At 47.7% G+C, this 25,178-nt stretch overlaps 2 long non-coding RNA genes across 2 annotated transcripts; both read left to right on the plus strand.

The window, feature by feature from the left end:
* Positions 1–14,270: 14,270 nt before the first annotated feature.
* On the plus strand, positions 14,271–15,861 carry LOC134032016 (uncharacterized). Its single transcript, XR_009931977.1, has 3 exons — positions 14,271–14,435; positions 14,571–14,619; positions 15,742–15,861. It is a non-coding gene; the product is annotated as an uncharacterized LOC134032016 (long non-coding RNA).
* A 7,344-nt stretch (positions 15,862–23,205) lies between these two features.
* Positions 23,206–24,537, plus strand: LOC134032518 (uncharacterized). Its single transcript, XR_009932029.1, has 2 exons — positions 23,206–23,328; positions 24,049–24,537. It is a non-coding gene; the product is annotated as an uncharacterized LOC134032518 (long non-coding RNA).
* The last annotated feature ends 641 nt before the right edge of the window (positions 24,538–25,178 follow it).

The raw sequence follows: 25,178 nt of genomic DNA on the forward strand, positions 1-25,178 counted from the left end.
AGCCCAGAGCACTTTCCCCAACGCCACCATCTATGTCCCCATCATAAACCACTCACCACTTCTCACCCCACAACAGAAACAAAACATCAAGATAATGAACGGTTACATCAGCACACATCTACCCACACTCTTTGAAATACCGAAGGACTCATTCCGCACCACTAGGGACACCATTCACTGGACACCGGAAACAGCAACAGCAATTTTCTCACACTGGTGTGCACAACTAAATTTATAATCACCCCTACCCACAACCCGGATACCTCTAACATCACCACTCACCTATTGACGACACACACATCTACTGCCCCCCCTCTCTCCGCCTCTCAGCTCTCTCACGCACCACTACCGTCTAACTCCAACATACTGAATCTGTCCAAAACATTTCATCCGACACTAACACAAATAGCGCTGCTGGAGAGGGGCCTCACCTTCATTCCCCGCCCCACCACTTTTGACCAGGAGGAACTTCAAAGGGACATTCACAAATACCACAGACGACTCAAGATTTTGGACTACTTTGACTTCACGGACAATGACATTCACCTGCCATTTATCAAGCCCTCCACCTGGGAGCCCAAACTCTCCCAGGTGGATCACCATATCAGGCACCTCATTAAGACAGACAGAAGGACATTACGGGACCACAACAACACACAGACGGACAGACCAGACAACCTCACGACCACACTCCGAGAATCACTACAAACACTTAAAAACAACACACACATAGTCATCAAACCAGCGGACAAAGGATCCAAGATAGTCATTTTAGATAACCACCAGTACATTTTTGAAGCAAACAGGCAATTAAACAACAACAGACATTACAAGATCATACCGGACAGCATACAACCACAGACACAGGTTAAACTCAGGACTATCATCAAATCACTTTACAACAGACAATACATTACAGCCAAACAACGGGACTACTTATACGGACCAGACACACCACGACAGAGACTATTTTACTTACTTCCCAAGATCCATAAAGAACCGGACACCTGGACCATTCCCTTTGAAGTTCCTCCTGGTAGACCCATAGTCTCAGACTGCAACAGCGAATCATATAACATATCGGAATACATTGATCACTACATCAACCCCCTATCCACCCGCCACCCCAGTTACCTCAAAGACACCTACCATTTCCTGGAGAAGCTCAAGCCCATAGCTGTTCCCTCCCACACACACATCTTCACCATTGACATTGACAGCCTGTACACCAACATTAACACCACTATGGGTGTGCAGGCTGTCAAGTCATTATTCCAAAAACACCCAGACCCCAATAGACCGGATCAGGACATTTTACAATTACTCCAAATTAGTTTAGACAGCAATGACTTTTTATTTAACAATAAACACTATCTACAGACATCGGGAACAGCTATGGGCAAAAAGTTCGCACCCGCCTATGCAAACATATACATGGCTGAGTGGGAGAGAGAAGCGCTGTCAAGGTGTCCACTACAACCATCATTTTACTACAGATTTTTAGATGACATCATAGGAGCATGACCACACGACATCAAACATTTCACGGAATTCATACGCATACTCAACTCACATCACCCGTCAATAACAGTAAAATACATAATTGACCCACAGCAAATTCACTTTTTGGACACCACAGTATATTTTCACCCAATAAATACAACACATAAGACACTACAGACACGCGTATACTTTAAACCCACAGACACACACGCCCTATTACACAAACACAGTTACCATCCCAAGCACACGTTTAAAGGTATAGTTAAATCACAAATAATCCGGTTTCATAGAATATCTTCTCACAAAGAAGATTTACACATAGCCATCTCAACACTATTTCACGCACTTAGGCACAGGGGATATTCCAAACGGTTTCTGCGCATAATCAAGAACGACACTTTGGCAGCCCTCTCTCCCACTCAGCCCACACATACACCCACCGCACCACACGTAGACACATACACAACCAACACACACACGACACACACATCACACACAATTCCTACACTCCAAACACAAGCATCAGTACATACACAACCCGCAGCACGGTCCCTCTCCCTCCTTTCCCCATCCCCCCCGAATCCCTCCCCTTACCCTACACCGGGTTCGTATCCTGCATCCTCCCCCAACCCCCCTCCTAGCCCTGAACCTCCCGGGACCCTGCTGCGGGACCTCATCCAACACCCCGTCACTACCCCATCTTCAATTCCATCCGCCGTCTTAAACCCCAACCCAACCCTCCCTTTAACCCCACTCTGCCCGCCCCAAGAACTACACCCAACCTGGTCCCTCACCCTAACCCCAACCCCTCGGACCCCACGCCCAACCCCAACCCTCCCTGTAACCCCACCCCTCCCTTTAACCCCTCTCTGCCCGCCCCAAGAGCTACACCCAACCTGGTCCCTCATCCTAACCCCAACCCCTCAGACCCCATACCCAACCCCAACCCTCCCTGTAACCACACCCCTCCCTTTAACCCTAGGCCTAAACCCAACCCTCCCTTTAAAAGTCCCTCCGACCCCATACCCAACCCCAACCCTCCCTGTAACCCCACCCCTCCCTTTAACCCTAGGCCCAAACCCAACCCTCCCTTTAAAAGTCCCTTCAACCCGCCCTCTAACCCCACCCTGCCTTCCCATTCCCACCCTACCTTTAATCCCCTTCCTTGTAACCCCACCCCTCCCTTTAACCCTAGGCCTAAACCCAACCCTCCCTCCGACCCCATACCCAACCCCAACCCTCCCTGTAACCCCACCCCTCCCCTTAACCCTAGGCCCAAACCCAACCCTCCCTTTAAAGGTCCCTTCAACCCGCCCTTTAACCCCACCCTGCCTTCCCATTCCCACTCTACCTTTAATTCCACCCTGCCTTCCCGTCCCCACCCTACCTTTAATACCCTTCCTAATTCCCCACTGGTTGTTTACCCGCCCTTTAACCCCACCATCCTTCCCGATCCTGATTTTAACAATACTCAGGATTCTGTTTTCACCCCCCTGGCCCCACCACCCACAACCAACACCGGCACACCGTTCACCTCAGACACCGTCACGGACCCGTTAATAATCATTCCCCTAGTCACCACATTTTCACACAAAACTCGACCCCTGCAACATGCACTCAAACACAACTTCACCACGGCCCAACGCACATACCCCGCACTAAAACCCTACAGGATCATTTCGGCATACAGAAGAAATAAAAGTTTAAAGGACATACTCATACACACCAAATTCAGCACCATGCCCTCTCCAGCAGCCAAACCTCATACACTTCACTATAAATACAGAAAATTCATTACAAACCCTCACAGCCACACATCAGCTCCGGTCCCGGACAACCTCACCTTACAAACCTCGAACGCCGTATACATCATCACCTGCACCCTCTGCCACAAACACTATATAGGAGAAACCGGCTCTTCAATAGACACCAGACTCAAACAACATCTGTACAACATCTCACGGGCACACCTACAAACAACACTCGTCACACACTTCCAGGAGTACCCCGTCACTCACCTCATCATATCTGGTGTGGAGTCGGGGTCCGGGTGGTCCAGTGGACAGCGGAAACACGCCGAAAGAAAATGGATCACACAGTTAAATACAATTACACCCCTGGGACTGAATGAAAAAACATAACACTCTTCATCTCATACAGGACCTACTTCACTCATAAATAGACTACACCTTCAACAATACTTACCTTGATCAGTATCATCCACTCATCCATCGCCACACAGCACCTGCAAAAGAACAAACACATTACCTCACAACACTTTGGAACATATACATGTACCCACTCATACATATTCTTACGCATACATTACTTAAAATAATATACACACACATAACTCACCTGACTATGTATCCATACACACGCACACACTTACATACTGGCACATAGATCTACACACTAAAGAACAAACTCAACAACACCTACCTTGGTCCTCCAATCCTCAGCACCATCCACTCAGCCATCACCACACAGCACCTGTAAAAGAAAACACACACATTATTTCACAACACGTTTTTTGTACTTCTGTTTTCCTTCCTTTCTTTTTTTATATATTTTTAAACACAGAAATGATAGGCCCGCGCTTTTTAAGACCATCCAGTTTTTCTCTTTAACCCTACCCTAACCCAAACCTAACCCTAACCCCACCCCCACCCCCTTCCCTCCCCCTTCCATCCTTGAACCCAATTCCTCTATGGGGACTGATGGGAGGCCTATCCTGGTCCAGACCCCTGGTCCTAAACTCAACCCTCCCCTTTCCATTCCTAACCCCAACCTTTCCCCTCCCCCTCTTCCCTTTCCCCCTAATTCCCCAGACCCCACTTACCTGAGTCCTCGCCGCCAGCCGCCATCCAGGACCACCCGTCGGAGGGAACCCGTTAGACACCCTAACAGGAAGAGAAAAATTAATGATTGGAACTTGGAGGTTGTTAAACCCGTAATAGTTGTAGGAGATTCGAATCTCTCTAAAATACCTACCTTTGAAGATGAGAACATCCAGATAGACAGTTTCCCGGGAGCCGATTGTGAACATCTAAGGGGGGTAATAGCAAAGCTAACACCCCACCTGGAAACAGAGAAGGTATTACTCTCGGTAGGCCTGGTCAACTGTCTCTCTGAACAGGAACCAGACACTTCACTGAAACAGCTTCAGCAACTACTACGGGTCTGCATGAGAGTGTTCCCACATGCCACAGTTTATGTGGCACAGATCCACTTCTCTGATCAGCTTAATAAGAACCAGCAGAGCCTGTTGAGGAAATTAAACAAAACAATTATTGAAAGATGTCATTACTTACCTGTCTTGGAGGAGCGTCACTTTCGGGTGTTACCACTTGATCCAGTCCACTGGACACCTGAAACTGCCGATAGGATTTTTAATTTATGGCGGGGCCATTTAAACTTTTAGAGGGAGAGGAGTGTGACAACACAACTCCCGCATCTAACATCATGAACCTCTCGAGGTCTTACAGACTTGGTGAGGTTGAGAAAAGGGTGTTGGAACTGGGTCTTACCTTTATCCCTACTCCAAAGCAGCCCGACCGCAGGGAACTACGCAGGGACCTCCATACCTATCACAGGAGATTGAGATTATTAGATCATTTCAAATATGAGAGCCACTTTCCTCATGTACCTTTCACTGATCCGTCTAGTTGGGTACCACGGGAGGTGGCAGCTCCTGTTGAAACCCTTGTCCAAAAAGATCTGCAATGCTTGAGACGCTACAGACCAAAACCGGAAAGAAATCATAATTTGAATACAATAGAGCTGCAAGCCATTAACACTCTGGCAAACAACCCAGCTATTGTCATCAAACCGGCAGACAAGGGTTCACAAATAGTAATTATGGATAGGACTCAATATCTTTTGGAAGCAGATAGACAACTTACCAACAGGAATCATTATGCGCCGCTGCTCCATTCTATGCAACCTGAAACACAAAACATGATTAAAAACATTCTATGTAAAATGTATCAGGAAAAAGTAATAACATTAAAGCAAATGACCTACCTGTTGGGACCGGACGTCCCAAGACCGAGGCTGTTCTATCTGCTCCCAAAGATACATAAAGCCTTGGATAAATGGACCATCCCTGGTCAGGTTCCTTGTGGTCGACCTATTGTCAGTGACTGTGGCTCAGAGTCGTCAAACATAGCAGAATACTTGGACCACCATATAAACCCACTTTCACAGAGACATGCGTCCTACGTCAAGGATACGTATGACTTTGTTGAGAAAGTTGGGAATATTTCAGTTTCTGCAGATGCTTTTCTATTTTCTATAGATATCAATTCTCTGTATACTAATATAGATACGACTCTGGGCTTACAGTCGGTTCGAGCTGCTTTTAATAAATTCCCTGTCTCTGGGCGGCCCGATGATTATATTTTAGAACTGTTGGAGATAAGCCTTATTCGCAATGACTTCGAGTTCAATAAAAGACACTATTTACAGATCCATGGTACAGCGATGGGCAAGAAATTTGCCCCAGCGTATGCCAACCTTTACATGTGTGGCTGGGAGGAATCAGCCTTTTTAAAGTGCGCTCATCTACCTTCGCTGTACTTCAGATACCTTGATGACATCTTTGGTATCTGGGAGGGGGACATGGAGCAATTTATGGTGTTTTTAAATATTCTGAACTCTCATCACCCTGCAATTAAAATTACACACAACGTCCAGAAGGAAAAACTGGAGTTTTTAGACACACAGGTCTTCTTTATACCCGGTTTGGGAGCGAATAAAGCCTTAGCTACAAAAGTCTTCTTTAAGGAGACCGATAGACATGCTTTGCTTCACAAACAGAGTTATCATCCTAAACATACCTACAAAGGACTAGTTAAATCACAGTTAATAAGATTCCATCGTATTTGTACTTACCTGAGTGATGTGGAGGAGGCGACATCTATCCTGTTTAAAGCCCTCAGGCCTCGGGGTTACTCTCGGCGGTTCCTGAGGGAAATAAAACAGGAAGTAAGACAAATATTTGAAATAAATGGGAGGTATGTAGTGGAGAGAGAAGAGAAAGATATTATACCTGTGGTGACAACATACTCACAACCTCTAGGACGTTTGGGTGGCCAATTAAGGCTTAACTTCCAGCAGGCCCAGGGAGACTTGGGAGGCTTGGGGCGTTTTAAACTAATTTCTGCATATAGGAGAAACAAGAATCTCAAAGACAGGCTGGTACATTCTAACCTAAATGGAAAACCTGCGGTATCTCCTGAGGAAAATAATTATTTTAACCTAAATACCTATATCGGGAATAGGTATTCGGGGAAAGGGGTACCTATAAGGAACCGAATAGCTTTCAGGACTCCTAATACGGTCTATGCCATTAGGTGTGCGAAGTGCCAGAAACTATACATAGGAGAAACTAAACACTCTATGCAGACTCGGTTTACACAACATAAATACCAAGTCAGGAGAGGGAATAAGGATACGGTTTTATACAGACATTTTATAGTACATGGGGTTTTAAATATGAGAATTGAAGGACTAGAAAGCCAAAAGGATTGGTCCAGAACCGCAAGACAAAAAGCAGAAAGAACATGGATACGTTTATTGAAAACCATCGACCCGTTGGGTCTGAATGAAAAATATTAAAATGTATTGCATGTCTCTCTTTTGATATACAGTAAGTAAAGGTGGGAGGATACAGTTCGACTCCGCTTGGAGAGTATCGGTAGCGTATACGGATCATTGGGATTCCCATATTGTCAGTTTTTCCTATATATATATTAAAATATATATATTTGTTGTTGTAATATGATACCATGAATTATTATTTATTACATTTGTGTTTATTGGCTGGGTGGCCCTGCAATATGGTTGAATCCCTACTCCAAATTACAGTTGCACTTATTATTTTTTACTGTAACAAATACTTAAAAATACTTACCGTGTAGAGCGAATTGATGACAAGCGGCCAATCACATTTCTCGGTGAGAGGATGGATTCCTAGGGGGAAGAAAAACAGTTAAAATATTGTTTACAAAAATCATACATTTAACACCTAGAAGAACCAATAGTACTTACCTGAGAGTGGATGGTGCAGAACCTACCTTAAGAAACTGACCTAATAAATACCTTCAATTCTTCATACATATTAATAAATCACTAATTTCTTCTTTTTTCCTTTTCTAAGGGAATAATAAAACAGAGCAATTAAACATACTGTACAGCGCAAACTCCCACCCAGCAATGGGTTGAGACCCTTCTGAAACCTAACCCTAACCCCTAACCCTAACCAATTTAGATAAGAATGGTGTTAAAGTCTTCGGACAGCGGTATGTCATCCCGGTGGGATGGTAATACTTTAACTCCCATTCTCCAGACCCGTTTTTTAGCGTTTCTCATCCTAGACCTTGGTATATCCAGTTTATGTCATTGCTAGACCTATATTACCAAAAGTTGGGGTTGCTGCCCTTCTGGAATTTCTACTGGACTTTAGACATTATGCAAGCTCTTATATCTTAGTTTATTATAAGGGGACGGAGTTAGTGGGGTTTCAGGTGCGCGTGCCTAATTGGGGTCTCACCTGTACTGTGGTCCCGTTGGGGTCCCACAGGGTGTTTCCCCGTTATTAATGCCACCCCTAACCCTTAACCCTAACCCACTCCAGAGGAGACCGAGGCCACGCTAGCAGAGACAGCTAACCCAGGGGGCAGAGCAGAAGATAGGGAAAGGACAGGTGACAACACAACAGATCAATATCTGGGGGTTACCTGTTTTGAAGAATTCCATAACATCTCTGGAACTGCTGAGTTATCGCCTCCTGGGCATGCGGCTCGCCGGGAGCCACGGGTTCATCCTAGAACAGAGAGAAAGATCTTTGAGTGGAATTTGGAGGTAATCAAACCCATTGTAGTGATAGGTGATTCCAACCTGGCGCGCATCCCTACTTTTGTAGATCCTAGAGTACAGGTGGACGGTTTCCCGGGGGCTACTGCAGACCATCTTAGGGGAGTTTTGTGCAAACTTCTCCCTAATCCAATGACAGAGAAGGTGATTATTTCTGTAGGATTAAATAATTGCCTCAGGAGACAAACGTCTAGTACAGCCTGGAAACAACTACAACAAGTTTTGAGGGTGTGTGAAAAGGTTTTTCCAAATGCTGAGCTTTATGTACCGGTTATTCATTTTTCAGATAGATTGCCATATGCATCACAAGACTTGATAAGGAGGTTGAATTTTATAATAACAGAAAGATGTCAATACTTACCTGCCATACCTAGAATCCAGTTCCGGGTAGAGGGGCGGGATCCAGTCCACTGGGTGGGACCCACAGCTGCGGCTATTCTGAAACATTGGCTTAAACATTTAAACATGTAAGGGGGGAAGAATGTTTACTAACAACCCCCGTACAGTCTAATATTAAGAATCTTTCTGCCTCTTTCGGTCTTAGCTCAGTGGAACGTGAGGTTTTGGAACGAGGTCTTAGTTTTATTCCTACTCCCTTTAATTTAGATCGGATGGAGCTGTGTAGGGACATGTATGTCTATCACAGGAGATTAAAATTACATGATTATTTCCAATGTGATACAGACTTCCCACGTGTTCCTTTCACCAATCCATCTAAATGGGAACCTAGGGCAGAAATGGTGTCTTATACCATCCAGACACTGATTCAGAAGGACATTCAGTCTTTCTTACATTTTAAACCTAAGCCTTGTGTTAAGCCTAACTTCACTTCTGAACAAATGGAGGCAGTGAACAGGTTGAAGAATAACAAAAGCATTGTCATCAAACCTGCCGATAAGGGCTCTCAGATTGTCATTATGGACAAGGTACAATACCTTTTAGAAGCGGATAGACAACTTAGTAATGTACAACACTATGTCCCACTCCCCCACTCTATCCAACCTGCCACGCAGGAGATGATTAGGGGGATGTTAAGCCAACTTAGGGAAACCGATTACATCACGGACAAACAGATGTTTTACCTTATGGGTCCAGATCCACCGAGACCCAGGTTGTTCTATTTGCTACCAAAGATCCATAAGCCCCCTGAGACCTGGACGGTCCCCTTTGTGACCCCTAGTGGCCGCCCAATTGTCAGCGACTGTGGGTCTGAGTCCTATAGAGTGGCAGAGTATATTGACTCTTTTATTAATCCCTTATCTCAGAAACACAAAAGTTATGTTAAGGATACTTATGATTTTGTGGCTAAAGTTAAAACCTTGAGTGTTCCTACAGGTGCTTTTCTTTTTTCAATAGACATCAATTCCTTATACACTAACATTGACACTCAGTTGGGCCTCCAGGCAGTTTCCAGGGCGTTTGAACAGTTTCCAGATGTGCGGCGACCGGATAAAGCGATCCTGGAGCTACTGGAACTAAGCTTGGTCAGGAATGATTTTGAGTTTAATGGCAAATTTTATCTCCAAGTACATGGCACAGCAATGGGGAAGAAATTTGCCCCCGCTTTTGCCAATTTATACATGTGCTTTTGGGAGGAAACAGCTTTCCCCAAGTGCAAGAATCTACCACTCATGTATTTAAGATACTTGGATGATATTTTTGGGGTTTGGACACACTCTATGGAGGATTTCCAACTCTTTCTTTCCATCTTGAACTCTCATCATCCGGCCATTACCATCACTCACAACACCCAACAGTCAGAGTTGGAGTTTCTAGACACCCAGGTGTTCTTTGTGGAAGGGGCAGAAGGGGACAATAGGAGGCTGGCTACGAGGGTCTTCTTTAAAGACACAGATAGACATGCCTTGCTATATAAATCTAGCCATCATCCTAAACATACCTTTAAAGGTTTGATTAAGTCACAGCTCATCAGATTCCATAGGATCTGTTCCTTCCCGGAGGACGTAGAAAAGGCTACCCAGATCTTGTTTAAAGCATTAGGGCCACGAGGCTATAGTAAACGGTTTCTGAGGAGCATTAAAGCAGAGGTCAAACAGGTCTTTTTAGAATATGGAAACTTTGAGAAAGCTGTAGATGAACGTCCTTTAGTCCCCTTGGTATGCACCTACTCACCAGCAATGGTGACCTTCTGTAAGACCATCAAAACCAACCTTCAGATGGCTTCGGAAGAGATGGAGTCTCTCAAGGACATTCGGGTGATCTCAGCATTTAGGAGGAATAGGAATCTGGGGGACATTTTGGTACACTCAAGATTAACAACAGACACTAAGCATTATACCTTACACACCTTGCTTAGGTTTCATAAGTTTTTATTTAATAATTTTTCAGGATTAGGAACACCAATATGGCAGAGGTTGGATTTGGAGACCACCAATGTCGTGTATGTTGTACAGTGTGGTCTATGCAAGATGTTCTATGTGGGTGAGACTAGAAACTCTATGAATGCTCGTTTAAAACAACATCTGTATCATATAGGAAAGGGTCTTGGCAAAACTCTCCTATATAGACACTTTTTGGAGCATTCAGTGGAGAACCTTACCATTTCAGGCGCGGAGAGTAACCTCGCTTGGTCCACAGTCCAGCGTCAGAAGACAGAGAGAGGCTGGATTAGGAAATTGGGTACCATTGATCCTCTGGGCCTGAATGAGAAGTTCTAGTCTCACCGGGTGTAAATGAGGCCATCTAGTGTCCAAATTATTTCACTACAGTTGGGATGTGGATTTGGACACTTAGCACCTGGGTTTGTGGGGGAGTTGGATTAGTACAGAGGAAGCTGCACAATGCTTATTATTGATTTTGAATCAACTTACCTTAAAATGATGTTTTTGGGGGGGTATTGAAGCTCCATCTGGACTTTGGATTCCATCTACTGGCTATGGGAGAATTGGATTAGTATAGAGGAGGCTGCACAATATTCAGTTTTGAATTTCGAATTTTACTTACCTTACCTTGGGGGGTGTCGAAACTCTACTCCGGATTCCATCTGCTGGCTCCTTTCCATCTCCCTAGACATAGGCAGACCGCACTTGCACATACACTAAGGTGTAATCTTAATCAGAAGTTTTATTATTATATACAACATTTTGTATATATTTTTTATTTTTTGTAAAGCATTTAGGACCCCCCACTTATGCCTAAACCCAAGCGGGCGACATTATTATTATTATTATTATTTTTAGGCCCAACCAGCCCCTTACCCTAACCCCAACCCAGGGGGATTGGGGCCCTAACCCTAATTCCCCCCTGGGTCTCCCCCACCCGGGCCTAAACCCAACCACTACCCCTCCATTTCCCCCCCCCTCCCCCTTTTCTGTCTTATTGTTGTGGTATTGTCTTGTCTCACTTTGTATGTCCCCTGTGGTGGTATATTTTAATTTTAGGGAGGTTTATCTTAGGTCTCCTGTGCCCGTGCATCACTTAACACTTCGGTGTTAAAGCCTCCTTTTAAAACCTAACCCTAACCCTAACCCTAATTTTTCAAACACTTACCTTACAGACCTTCAAATCTCCTTCTTCCTTTTTGCTCACATTCTCACAGGAACAATAGACCTCCACAGTCCAACACGGGGGGCTAGCGCCAGTGCCACTCCAACCCTGCAAGGGGTTGAGATCTGTCACCTAACCCTAACCCTAACCCTAACCCTTGGGCCTACCCCCCTTCCAGCCTGCCACACACTCCACAGTCACACGCCTCTATATGCCCTAGCTTCACCCCTCATCTATCCTCTACTCTCTTTTGACCCTTGACCTCATACCTAAACCCAAACCCCCCCCCCCCCAACCCTTCCCTGCCTCAACCTTCTGTCCCCCCCCTTGATCTCCTTCCCTCTCTCCTACCCTAAACACAACCCTTGACCTCATATCTAAACCCAACCTTTTCCTCCCCCCCCCCCCCCATATTCCTCCTGTGTCACTCTCTGTATCCCAGCTTCACCCCTCATCCATCCTCTGCCCTCCTGGTCCCTTTCCTCTCCTCTCCCACTCTCTACCACACACACCATCCATCACACATATTGCTGCTTGGGCCTACCCCCCGTCCAGCCTACCACACACTCCACAGTCACACGCCTCTCTGCCATGCCTGGGTTTTCACACTCATGTCACCCACTGTGACCTGGCTCCACCCCTCCTCTATCCTCTGCTCTCCTGATCCTTCCCCTCTCTCCTCTCACTCTCTCACATACACATCATCCATCACACATATTGCTGCCTGGGCCTACCCCCCCGTCCAGCCTGTCACATACTCCATAGTCACACGCCTCTCTGCCGTGCCTGGGTTCTCACACTCCTTCTTGTCACTTTCTGTAACCCAGCTTCACCCCTCCTCCAACTTCTACTCTCCTGATCTTTCCTCTCTCCCCTCCCCTCTTACCCTCTCCCAAACATACCATCCCTCACATCTACTGTTGCCACTGGGACCACCCCACAGTCCTGCCTTTTACACCCGCACACACCCACTAGTTGGCGCACATGCACACGCACACACCATCTCCAGCCGGTTGTGGATCCTGTCCTTGTGGTGTTAACGTTCCTCTCTCTCCCCCCCTCCAGGGTGCCCTTTATTTAATCCTCACCTTCCTTCCTAGACCGACACGACCCAGCCTTCCATCACCTACACGTGCCTCCCACCTTCTCTCGTGCCTGCGCCAACTTACCCACCCCCCTGTCCCTCCATTACTCTCTCTCTCTCTCTCTCTCTCTCTCTCTCTCTCTCTCTCTCTCTCTCTCTCTCTCTCTCTCTCTCTCTCTCTCTCTCCCCACCTCTCATCTTTTCCCTAGTTTATACCTACTCAATTACCGCTTCTGGTGAATCACCTGAGGCCACCTGGGGGACTGGTGATGTGTATTTTTACTATTTTTTCCACATTCTCTATGCCACCCAGGCTGCCCCTGTTGATTCGTAGCCGTAGGCCGCCCCCATTTTACCTGTGCTCCCTTCATTTGGCAACCGCCTGACGAGTCCCGGCTTCTAATGGGGGACGAAACCGGTCGCGGCCAGTTAGCCATCGCGTTCGCTCCGTTTATTCTGGTCAGGGCTTACAGGTAGCTCTACCCGGAGTGCGATGTCTACGTTTTGGACTGCAACTTTTATTTGCTCTGAGAAGCACCCTCACGCTCTCTTTACCTCCTTCTCTCTCTCTCTCTCTCTCTCTCTCTCTCTCTCTCTTTCCCCCCCCCCCTCGCTCTCTCTCTCTCTCTCTCTCTCTCACACTCACACACTCTCTCTCACACCCACACTCATACTCACACTCTCTCTCTCACACTCACACTCTCTCTCTCACACACACACTCTCTCTCTCTCTCTCACACTCTTCCTCCCCCTCTCTCTCTCTTTCTCACACACACACTCTCTCTCTCACACTCTTTCCCCCTCCTCTCTTTTTCTCTCTCTCTCTCTTCTCGCTCACTCACTCACTCTTGTACCCACTCTTGTGCTCGCTCCCTTACGCGCACGCTCCCCCACTCTCCCCTCTCATCATACTCATGTATGTCTGCGGTGTCCACCTTCTGACACTCTCCTTTCCTCCTCATCACACTCGTGTGTTGCTGCTAACGGCCCCTAGCTCACCTCTGGACCATTCCTCTCATCATCCCGCCGAGACCTACCTCAGCCATTGTTGCACGGTTATTGTTATTCCCTTTTGTTATCCGTTGGCCGGGTCCACTTATCCCTCATATTAGTTTTGGCTACCTATCACGGTAAGGCACCCACCCTCTCACCCACACACCCCTCCACTCACACACACTCAAACCCCCTCCCCCCCCCCCTTTTTCCCCCCCCTTTCCTCTTTCCCCCTTCCTTCCCTCTCTCTCTCTCTCTCTCTCTCTCTCCTTTTCTCCCCCTCCTCCCTCCTAGAATAGGGACTTTAAGCAGCGACGGTTGAAGGGACGGCTACGGCGTTCGAGAAAACTAAAATCCACTTTGCGCATGCGCGATTCTATCTCGAAATTTCCTGCCGTTGTAGCCCAACTGTCTACTACGTGAGAGCGACTGGTTTGCCGTACTCTGAAAAACGTCGGATTTCAAGCAGGTGATTATACGTTTTTATCGTATTTGACACTGTCATTTCGTTTACATTCCATTCTACCGTTAGTAGCTTTATGGATTATTAGTATATTTGTTAAAAATACTGGCTAATTTGACCAATTTTCCTGTTTGTTCATAGACATGTCATCATTTGCCAAAACTCAAGAGGATGCTAGACCACAGTACTGGTAAGTAACATTACCGTTAGTTAGCCAGGCTAACGTTGTAGCTAACAAATTGGCTATTCTCAACAGTTTTGATTATAATTATTTATCAAGACAGGTATCTTAACTATAGCATACTTTATATCCAAAACTATGTAGCAGGTCATATTTTGAAGCTTGGTTAACTAGTTGCCCAAATGTATCTAGTGCCCCCATGGAGTGGACAGAGAGGCATGATGTGATACTCGCAAGAGAAATTCTAGTTTCGGAGCCTTTCCGATTCAAGAAGGGGAGTGTGGACAAGGGGAAGACTTGGTCTACTATAGCAGACGCCCTGAATAGTTCCCTGGACCTTCAATTTAAAGTTTAACAAAGGTCTGTGAGAGAGAGGTTTGCCCTGATCCAGGACAAATATAAGAAGAAAAATAGTAAAGATGAGAGGAGTAGCGGGACATCAATTGAAATCACAGAATTAGATCAATTAATTGAGGAAATAACAGAAAAGGAGAAGGCAGTTGAAGAAATGAGAGGATGTAGTGACAGAGGGAAGATCGATGCAGACAGGGCCAAAGCAGAGGAGGCTAGGAAGAGGGCCATGGAGAGGATAGGCCAGACAAAACGAAGGCTGAGTGAGGATGGAGAGGAGTTAAGCAACAAGCATAGGAGAAGTGGCAATGATACAATTGCATTTTTGAGAGAGAGAAGTCAAATTGACAGAGAGCTGAGAGAGAAAGAGCTAGAATATAAAAATCAAGAGATGGAGGAGCAAGCTAGGAGGGCACAACAGTCGCAGCAGCAGATGATAGATACAAATGATGCAACAACAGCAGGCCCAAATGCAGGCTACCCAGGCCATGCTCCTTCAGCAGCAGCAGCAGCAAGGGCAAGCATTGCTTGCTGTAATTGAAAGATTAACCAAATAGTGATTCAGTGATTCAATTTAAGAGGTAATGTCTGAAGCACTAGATATGTAGCATCTGTCAGCTGTGCTTTTGATGAAAGCAATGTTATTACACTTTATGTATACTGTAAATTCTACTTGTGAACACTGGCTGGTGTCTTACAAATCTTGTTGACATTTGATATCATGTTGGTTACTTTTAGAAACATGTCAGGCAACTTGTGTTTTCTTTTTTTCTCTTGCAGTGAAACTGGACTGGAGCATATTCAGTGTCTGGCCATCCTGCTCTAATTGAAAAACTCACAAAATAAAATAAATAAATAATAATAAAATAAATAATAATATAAACAAATCATTTTGAGATGACCGATGTTTAATAATAAAACAAAATATTATACATGCATGTCGGGACATTGCTCTTTATTAAGGTGAGATCTTAGTCTTGCTACTATAACATGTCTTGATTAACAATTAAATACAATTTTATACTACAATATTATCATTATATATATTCACACTAATACCATAAAAATGTCAAAGGTGTATAGAATTTAGTAATTTATTTCAATGGATTTGTGGGTTAAGGCTTTAGCCTTAGTTAACATATGCACTCGACAGAGAGTAAATAACTCATGAAAAATAGTCCAGAATGTGTGGAGGATCCAATTTAAAAAATGTGGATGTCTGATTACCATACAGGCAAGTGAGTGCATTTCTTAATAAAGCAGATACAATGTACAGTTTGCCTACGCTACTCAACCCAATTTGTACATTTTTCTTAAAGTCCATGAACTTAAAATAATTGGCGATGTCTCCAAACATCCACTCTACAGACACTCTCACTTCACTGATGCATTTGTTGAATGCCATCATCTGGGGAGTGAGATTGACATTTCTGAATGGGGCCTGGAGGTGGACACGCAGTGGATATGCAGGATCTCCATATAGGCACATTGGATGGCCGGCTGGGGACACTGCATGCTGTTCCATTACAGGTAGTAAACCAGAGTCTGCTAAAAGCCCTGAATCATGTTTCCTTCCCTCTGCAAAACAAAATAGGTATTATTTATTACATCAAACTCAGCATTAGGAGTAGGCCTAAATGTGTTATTTTTTCTGTAACACTTTGTCACATAAGTCAGGGAACTTACCTACTGGACCATGTAGGTGGGCAATTAAGCCATTTGGGATGGCAACTGCCTGGAACTTCAAGCTATGCACTCTTTTGTGGCCATTGTACATCACCCGCTGGTTCATTCCTGGTCTGGCGATAGGTCGTACTGTGCCGTCTATGAAGCCAAAGCAGTTGTCCAGTGGTGTGCCCATTTGTTGTATGCAGTCAGCATATGTTTGCAAAGCAACTGGGTTTAAAATTGTGTTGTTCCACTCTGTAATTCTGCGATGGTGAACATCGTAAATGAAATCTAGCACGCAATTTGTTGCCATGCACAAGACTGGTACTGGTCGCTGCCCAAATCGCTGCATCATGTCGCTATAACGGCATGGGTATGTGAGCCTCTTTAGTAGCATGCAGAGCGCCTCTGTGCCAGCCACCACACTTCTCTGCTCGCAGACGAACTCGTCGGGTATGCCAAGAGCCTCCACCAGCAGTGGTATGTCAGTTTTTCTCACCCGAAACTCAGCAAGGCATTCATCGTCCTCCATATCATCCAAATTAAAAGGTGTATACTGTTTATACGGCAAATCTAAATGGCTGGACCTGTTCATGTCATGCAGTAATGTAAACTCCTCCTCTGTTATTAAATTATCATCTAAAGAATATAACAAGTGCTCCCGGGCCATTTTAAGAGACATTGTAGCATAAATAATGTGCAGACCAACGTTGGTTGCGCATTAAGTAGCCGTTGAGAGTTACAATGTTGCTTAGTGATAATCGAATACCACTACTACGGCAACCCCATGGAATGTTTAGCGGACGCCGTAGCCGTCCCTCTAACGTCACTGCTTAAAGTCCCTAATGTCCCCCCCATCCGACCGCCCCCGGGATTATTCCCACTCTTCCCGCCGCTCCCGGGATGACTCCCGCCGCTCCCGGGATGACTCCCGCCGCTCCCGGGATGACTCCCACCGCTCCCGGGATGACTCCCGCCGCTCCCGGGAGGATACCCACCACCGTCGGGATAATTCCCACCACTCCCGAGGGAATCCCCGCCATCCCCCGGCTAACCCCGACCCCTACCCACGCCCCCGGATCCTCCCACTTCTCCCCCCCTCCCTCCTACCCCCCCGTCTTGGGCTTAATCAGCCCGCGCCCAAACCCCAGGATCCCTCCGGGCACGTCTGGGTCCTGATGACCCCGGACCAGTTTACCCGGCGACCGGATCCCGTGGGTCGCCCTGACCACCATCTCCCCTCCGCCAGCGACCGCCAGGCGGCCGCCCGCCACCTGGAACACCGCCGGCAGGCATCCCCCTCCCCATCCCCACGGCGCGCTCGCCGCCACCAGGAGGACCGAAGGCGGTGGACCCGCACCTCCGGCCCCTCCTCCTCCACCACCTCTGCCCGGTCTGCTGACCGCCCAGTCGCCTCGGCGGCGCCGGCGCGGGGGTGTCCGTAGGACCCAGGCGCGCCAACGCTATTTGGAGCGTACCGCCGAACCTGCCCGCGCCACCCCCCGGACGGGGCAGAGCAGCGGACCAGCCCGCCACACCACCACGCTACCCTCCCGGGGACCTTCCATCCCGGCGGCAGCCCCCACTGCTACCTCTACCGCCGCGCGGCCCGCGGCTCAACCCCAGACCCCTCTGCCGCTGACCACAGACCTCTACGCGGTCTCCCGAACCCGAGCACGCCGGGAACATGGCCCGGCGATCACGGAGGCGGGTAAATTGATCAACCGGGTGATCAAGACCGCCTTCCACCGCGACCAAGTAACCGCCTTTTTAAGGGACGGCATTGACGGCTCAAAAGGTGCTGGAGCTGGCGGCCCTCTTTCGCCCCTCGTCCCCTACCTATGAGAACTGGGACGAACTCCACTCCAACGCCACAACTTGGATCTCCAGCAACTATCAGTCGCTGTAGAGACACTACAACCTGGCGTTGGAGGCCAAAGTCCGCCACCTCCAGATCCAATTCCCGGCCTTTGATTGGCTGGCCGGATGCCTGGGAACTGGCGGTCCGCTGGGCCGCCGTGGATCTGGGGGCCCCCGTGCCTCAGCGAACTCTGAGGTGCGTGGAGGCCCTCCTGCCGGGACGGGTCTTTCCCAATGAGCCCGCAGTCCCTTGGATCCCCCCGGTGTCAGTCACCAGACCCCCGGGCCTGCCACACACCCCTCCCACCACCTCCCGCCGGGCCCTCGCCTTTGAGGAACCGGAGGACCGGCCACACGACTCCGCCGCCCCGATGGAGGTAAGCTCGACCGCGGCCCCTGTCGCCGCGCCTTACCCCACCGCCGTGATGGCCCCCTCCGCTACCACCCCCTCACCCGCTCTGACCCGGCACCCCTCCCCTGTCCCCTCCACTTCTGCCACTCCACAACCACCTCCCCTCCCCGCCCCCATCACCTTCTCTGTCCGCGCGATTGTCCACGCGGCGGAGTTCGAGGACCCCCCCATGGACGTCAGCCCCACCCCGGTCGCCGCCTCGACCCCCATGGCCCTGCCCATTCCCTCCCCCTCCCCCCCTCTCCCCATTACTCCCCGGGTCCTGAGCGACGCTGGCCCGGACCTCACGGGGGCCAGCGATGACGCGATCCTCGCGGATCACGCCGCGGATCTGGAGTCCACCTTTTTCCAGACCTCCCTACCCCCCCCCACCCTCTCCTTCTTTCAGTTTTTCCCTCTCAGATGAGGAAGTGGCCATCTGCGACGCCCCCACAATCCTCCCTACAGCCACCATCCCGATCCCTCCCACATCTGCCCCTCCCGCTCCGACACCACCCCTCCCTACTCCACCCACCCCATGCACCACCCATCCGCCCGCCTCCACCACCTCACCACCCCCCCTTCCCCGGGCCAGTACCAGCTCCTCCACTCAACTCCCTGGACCGGCGAAGGCGGTGCGCCCTCCCGCGGCGCGTCCGCTTCCCCTCTACACCCGGCACGGCCCCGGGCTTAAATCGGACTGGTCCCTGACCCCCTTTAGGCGGGTCATCATCATGGGGGACTCCAACCTGCACCGCCTCCCTCCAGTTCTACTGGACCATGTGCAGGTTGACTGCTACCCCGGGGCCAGATTCACGCACGCTACTAACATCTTGAACAGCGTCGTGACCCCCAATACTCAGGTCACCCATGTGATCCTCTCCTTCGGCCTTAACAACCGAACCACACCCTCGGCCTATGCCCACCCCCAGGCCGATGTCATGGTCCGCCGCGCCCACGCGGTGTTCCCCCAGGCCACCATTGTGGTCCCCCTCGTCAATGGGGACCCGGCCTTACCGGGAACCGAAAGGGACAACCTGGCACGGCTGAACATGTTCCTGGCCTCCCACACCGCCGTCATCCCCCTCCTCCCTCCCGCCAGGTTCCATACGGAACATGACGATGTCCACTGGACGGCGTCCACGGCCCGGGCTATGCTGGCCCATTGGACCCCGTACCTGGGCTAACCTTGCTGCCCACCGCCCCTCCTAGAACGGGGGGTCAGTGCTCCGCCATTTCTATGGCTGCTGGCACGACCCTTAGGGCCCCCTCCGCCACCTGCCCCTCTTCCCCTGGGGAGGTTCGGCCTCCACACACCCACACCCTTCCGTCTTCCCTCTCCTATACCCGCCTACCCAATTGGACCCGCCCTTTCCACCCACCTTACCCTAACCTCCCTTGTTCCCACCGACGGGGTCCCCCCCACCACGGTAATCACCACCCCCCCACAACACACCATCACCCCGCCCACCTTAACCTTGACACTGTTTCACTGGCGTGCCTAGGTGGATACAGAGACGGGCTATCCATGTGCCCACCTCTGTTTCCTGTCCCCCTGAGTGTTCTCCTCCACTCCGGAGGTTGGGTGGCTTGCGTACCACTGGACACCCGGCCTGGGTCCCCTTTTGGGTTCCTGGAGGGGCCTAGCCCCTGTCTCTTGGCGTTGTATCCCGGGGTCCCTGGAAGATGCCAGTGCACTCACTCTGATCCTCGCTTACCGGTTTTCCGATCTGCTTGGTGATGGGATTTCTCAGACATACAACCCTAACCCTAACCCGTGGGTGTCGACTCTGTATGGTCATATATCTCTCTCTCTCTCTCTCTCCCTCCGTCTCTCTCTCTCTCTCTCTCCGTCTCTCTCTCTCCCTCATACTCCTTTCTTACCCCCATCCCCCTGGAATCCGTTAGATCCCATCACTCTGAACTCGTATCTCCCTATCCTCTCAGTCCTGAAGTCTTCGGACACCGATTATCTCAACCCCAGAGGGGCAGTGATTCTCAAACTGACGTCTGTTATAGATACAAAAAAGTCCTAGACCTGTCCCACCGGCGCTCCTTTGGATCATTAGATTAATACTGACCAATGACAGGAACCCATGCCTAAACCTAAAACTTAGGACTGACACCTCAATTTAACCATGGGACCTCGGACCTAAGCCCAACCCTCTTGCGATTTTGGATCTGACATATGGACCCTCAAGTAACCCTATCCCGACCCCTCACCCTAACCTCAACCATTCGGGACCTATACCTAAACCCAACCATTGGGGACCTATGCCTGACCTCAACCCTTCTATACCCTCTCCTCCCATCCTTGATCTCTTTGGATGGTAGGTAGAGACTGACTAAGCCCTGTGGGCAACAGTGTTCCTCGCCCCGTGGGTGTCGACTCTGTATGGTCATCTCTCCTCTCCTCTCCTCTCTCCTTTTTCTTCTCCCCTCTCTCGCACCCCCTCCTCATGCCTCACCACCCCCTGCCCCTCTATACCCTCTCCTCCCGTCCTGGGGACCTCCCTTTGGATGGTAGGCAGGGACTGACTAAGCCCTGTGGGCGACATTGTTCCTCGCCCCGTGGGTGTCGACTCTGTATGGTCATCTCTCCTCTCCCCTCTCGCTCTTTTTTTCTCTCCCTTTTTCTCTCTCTCTCTCTCTCTCTCTCTCTCCCTCATACTCCTTTCTTACCCCTATCCCCCCTCCCCCTGGAATACGTTAAATCCCATCACCCTGGACTAATACTCTCCCTATCCTCAGTCTTAAAGTCTCCGATTATCTCTTAACCCCTGGTGGGCAGTGATATTCAGACTGATATCCATCACTCATGAAGACCAAGGATCAGATTACTAGTTAATCTTTAGGACCTTTATATGATCCCAAAGTCTTCGGACACCAATGGTATCAACCCTGGTGGTCATAATACTGTTGGACGGATCGTCGATTCTCTCATATCTATATTTGGAGACGGGGTGAGTGAGATTTAAGCGCGAGTGCTTTCGTGGGGTCTCACCTTAACTGTGGTCCCGTCGGGGTCCCACAGGGTGTTTCCTCGTTAATGCTACCACACCTAACCCTAACCCTAACCCAAGTTGACAGTTTCCCAGGAGCGAACTGTCATCATTTAAGGGGGATACTGGAGAAATTGACACCAAACTCTAACACAGAGCATGTCATCCTGTCGGTAGGGATGGTTAACTGTCTCGACAGACAGAAACCCACGACCACCGTGAAACAACTGCAGCAGCTTGGGAAAACCTGTCAAAAACGATTTCCTAAAGCTGTTGTCTACGTGCCATTCATTCATTTCTCTGACAGGTTGGCTAAGGACCAGCAAAAATTATTTGACGCTTTTAACTTTTATGTTGATAGTAAATCTCCTTTTCAAACGTTACCTGAGATGGATAAACTCCAATTCCAGGTAACGGGACGGGATCCAGTTCTCTGGACCACTGAAACCGCAGAGAGAATGCTAAAATTATGGATGAGTGATTTATTATTATAAACATCTAAAGGTCGCATACCCCCTGCTGTCTTCTGAGTGAGAGGTGAGGGATTCCTGGGGAAAGAGAAAAAAGTTATTAACAATACCAGGAATCAGAAAAGAGTGTATATATGCACATACTTACTTACCTGTGATACTTACCTGTGATGACCAGTGGGGGGCAGAAGGGTTCCTGTAGGACAAAAAAAGAAAAAATATCAACACAGATCTAAAGTATAGGGTATTTAGTGGTTTACTTACCTGGGATACTTACCTGCTAGGATACCTACCTGGATGGGAATATAATAATCCTCCTCTTCACCTTCTTTCCTGGGGACAAAAAAACATTGAATAAAAACACAGGACTTGTGCCATTGCAACTCCAGCCCATCATTGGGCTGAGACCTTTCCACAAACCTAACCCTAACCCAACAATTCCAATTTTGGATATCAAAAATACAATTCTGGATATCAAGAATTCGAATTTTTGATATCCAAAATGCAATTCTTGATATCCAAAATGCGAATTCTTGATATCCAAAATGCAATTCTTGATATCCAAAATTCGAATTGTTGATTTCCAAAATGCAATTCTTGATATCCAAAATTCGAATTGTTGATATCCACAATTCGAATTGTTGATATCCAAAATGCAATTCTGGATATCCAAAATTCTAATTGTTGATATCCAAAATGCAATTCTGGATATCAACAATTCGAATTCTTGATATCCAAAATGCAATTCTGGATATCAAGTTAGCATACATTTGCGTAATTAAAGCTGTAAACCAATGGGTAGGGGAGTGGGGGGAGTTTAAAAAAACGTTGCGTACACTACGCAAAAATTGGGATTCTGTTGGGTTTAGTCTGCTCGTACCATAGCAGACGGGTTGGAAGATGTCTGTGCAAGTGTTTGTAATGAAAAAGTCTCATAATCTCATAAGAAACCTACGTGGACCACCCAACAAAAGAGGTACTGTACTAGTTTTGGCTTTTATACTTTGTTTTGTTTTGTTCGATAACTAGCACTACAGTCGAGCTAGCAAGCACACGTTAATGCTACTGTACTATAGGCTAGCTCATCATGAAACGTGAAAAGATATGAATATAATAGACTATACGAGTCTCCAATCCTGTTTCTGAAGAGCTACCTGCCAGTAGGTTTAAGGTCCAACACTAGCACGCCTGATTCTAATTATTATCTGGTTGATCAGGTAACTCGTATCAGGTCAAATGAGTGTTGTTGGATCAAAAACCTACAGGCAAGTAGCTCTTCAGAAACAGGTTTGGAGACTGCTGGACTATATAGACTAGTAGCTTGCGAAAAGTAATGCCAGAGCCTGTCTAAGGAGACATACTCTGGTAGCCTATGGTGTATGGTGACACAACGTCCTAATTTCCCCAGACATGTCGTCTTGATGTGTGGGATGTGGAACTAGGGTCAGTCACAATTCTGATGATGGTATTGTTTTTAATCTAAGTCCCTTAATATGTAACTCTGGACAAGCTATTTTTTTTATTCATTTGAAGGCTCCAATCAGGGCATACATTGTATCTGTGACACTGCTGGGAGGGTGAGTGACGGTGATGAGGTAAAACAGAAAGACTGCAGACTCAAGACTGCATAGAAGTTGAATACCCCTGATCTAAAAAATGTTCCCTCTTATTTCTTTCTCTTATTTATTTATTGTAGGTGGCCCAGAGTCCTTGGATCATGACTACCTGGCCTGACAACACCAAGCTGACCTTGTCCAAAGCCGCTGTCCACAGCCCACATGGTGGACCTTGTCTACCTGGTTGAACAGCTCGTCTGGATTCAGTCTAAAGAAAGGACACAGTTCACCTATGTTTATTGAGCTGCTGGTCTTCTGAACATGCACAAATATGAATGTGACTTTAAAGGTAATCCAATCTGATCTCACCAGCAAAAGCAGAAGACAACACCTCATACTCCGACTACTATTTGATTGATATTTGATATGTCAGCAACGTTAGATCAGAGGAATGTGCCCATATTGTGTACAAACTTTTACCTTTACATCTCATGTGCTAGGGATAAGTAGTTATTAGAGGGGGCAGGTATCAATGTAATGTTTTATGTGAAGCTATTAAATAAATCCAAAGTCACATTTATATTGTACGAATTATAATCACTTTCTTTTAATAAAGTTTGTTTGCAATACACCATCTCCATTGTGTTTATTTCATTGTATTCATAAAATTGATCATATCTGCATTTATCTTACTAGCTAATGAATTGTAGTGTGGCCTCTAATTATTGTGGCTGTCTATTCTGTTGCTGCGGGTTCTCCATTGCATCATCGCTGTGGGGATGAGATTGGTTGTCCATGATGGCCATCAGCTACTCTCAGCCTCCTTCTCCAAGCTGTCCAGCATGATCCCCAGCAGAGAACTCACCTTTGATGAAGAAAGTGTCTTGTTCGTCTTCATTAACGGAGACTTAAGTTCAGTTCTGTATTTTTGTATTCTTATAAGTGACTAGATGTATTATTGATCTGCAGATTGGGAGAGAAAACAGACCTCTGACAATAAATGACGGCACAACACCAGGCTTAGGTCTCAATCATGTTTCCCAGCTTCAAAAGTCGGGGGAACGTGTTTTATAGGGTCAAATAAATTCAACATGGATATTGATAGTCAGGTATTAATGGTGTTACAACAGTCACAGAGAAAGATTCCCAGCTCCCAGCCCATGACCACTCAGGGCAGAGAGAGATCATGGGTGGAGCTCTCCCCGCCATCACAAGGGACGTTCACCCAGTACTTTCTCGTGACCCTGAACATCTATTCAACCTGACTACA

Source organism: Osmerus eperlanus, chromosome 13 (genome assembly GCF_963692335.1).
Source record: "Osmerus eperlanus chromosome 13, fOsmEpe2.1, whole genome shotgun sequence".
In the NCBI taxonomy this organism is placed as follows: Eukaryota; Metazoa; Chordata; class Actinopteri; order Osmeriformes; family Osmeridae; genus Osmerus; species Osmerus eperlanus.